At 45.7% G+C, this 1,643-nt stretch overlaps 1 non-coding gene across 1 annotated transcript; it reads left to right on the top strand.

Annotated features, from left to right (window-relative positions):
- Positions 1-1,073: 1,073 nt before the first annotated feature.
- Positions 1,074-1,148, top strand: Trnat-ugu (transfer RNA threonine (anticodon UGU)). The gene has a single exon. It is a non-coding gene; the product is annotated as a tRNA-Thr (tRNA).
- The last annotated feature ends 495 nt before the right edge of the window (positions 1,149-1,643 follow it).

Raw genomic sequence — 1,643 nt, 5'->3', positions numbered from 1 at the left:
GATGAATACACTAAGCAGATTCAGAAGGATGTAGGTTGCAATAGGTACTGGGAGATGAAGAAGCTTGCACAGGATAGAGTAGCATGGAGAGCTGCATCAAACCAGTCTCAAGACTGAAGACAACAACAACAACAACAACATCTGGCTTAATATCTATTTCTTTTTATCTCCATTCATATTACTTTGTACTACTATAGCTATGAACACAGGTGGATATACACTTCGTCCCCCCTTGTTCCTTTAGCTTAAGCTTACTATACCATTTCACTTGAGATGTGCAACCGTCATTACTCAGCACATGTGCTCGAGCCCTTCCTGAGCACTACTTCCCCCTTATCTGTGACGGTTGTTACATCTCCCTGTGTATTACTTGTCTGCGTCTGTGTAATTAATTATATATGACGGTAGTATCTGTTCCCGAAAGAACAGTTACCGTGGATGAGCATGCAGCTTCGCTAGAAATGAAATGATAATTAAATGGACACCCTAGCTGCAAACAGGCGTTGATGTACTTCATTGGGGACATGTTGAAAATGTGTGCCCGGGGATCTCCAGCTTACATGACAGACGCTCTATCCATCTGAGCCACCGCGGGCACAGAGGATAGTGCGTCTGCAGGGACTTATCCCTTGCACGCTCCCCGTGAGATCCACATTCCCAACATGTCCACACCACTACATTCGTAGTGCGCCTAATAGATGTTTGCCCATCATACTCATTACTCGTGGCAGATTAATCTACCAAGTCCCGTACGAGTTCGGGCATAGCGTGTGCGTTCGCACAAGACGGTCAATGGCCGGGAAGCCATATTTTATCTATATATGACGGTAGTATCTGTTACCGAAAGAACAGTTACCGTGGATGACCATGCAGCTTCGCTAGAAATGAAATGATAATTAAATGGACAACCTAGCTGCAAACAAGCGTTGATGTACTTCATTGGGGACATGTTGAAAATGTGTGCCTAACATCTATTAGGCGCACTACGAATGTAGTGGTGTGGACATGTTGGGAATGTGGATCTCACGGGGAGCGTGCAAGGGATAAGTCCCTGCAGACGCACTATCCTCTGTGCCCGCGGTGGCTCAGATGGATAGAGCGTCTGCCATGTAAGCAGGAGATCCCGGGTTCGAGTCCCGGTCGGGGCACACATTTTCAACATGTCCCCAATGAAGTACATCAACGCCTGTTTGCAGCTAGGGTGTCCATTTCATTTGTATTTAATTGTTCGAGTGTGGAAGTGTGATCGTGCGTCTGATTCTTCGGCCCACTAAGGTTCTTAGCTGAAGATTTATAGAAGTCACGGAAAAGAGAAGGACTTCAGCGATAGAAGTATATGAATGTAGATAGAGCGAAAGATATATTGGTACTCTTAAGAGAAGTAAGAAAGGAAATAAAAGAATTGGTTGCTAAGATCGAAGAAAGAAAGAAAGAAGACAGCCCTAAAGACAGGAAACCCTGCCCACCCCCCTTTCCCAGGATCCCCACTTCGCCGGTACTTAAGTGAGAAGCTGGAGGAGGTATGATGTTCGGCGTCTCCTGCAGAACGGACATTCTCACCGTCACCTTTGAAGTCCCCGAAGAAAAGATCTTAGGAACTACTATGGAACGGCAAATGATGAAGAACCAGTCACACTTGTTTG

The sequence above is a fragment of the Schistocerca cancellata genome, chromosome 2, assembly GCF_023864275.1.
Source record: "Schistocerca cancellata isolate TAMUIC-IGC-003103 chromosome 2, iqSchCanc2.1, whole genome shotgun sequence".
Lineage (NCBI taxonomy): Eukaryota > Metazoa > Arthropoda > Insecta > Orthoptera > Acrididae > Schistocerca > Schistocerca cancellata.
The sequence above is the reverse complement of the archived record's forward strand: the minus strand, read 5'-3'. Positions and strand labels throughout refer to the sequence as shown.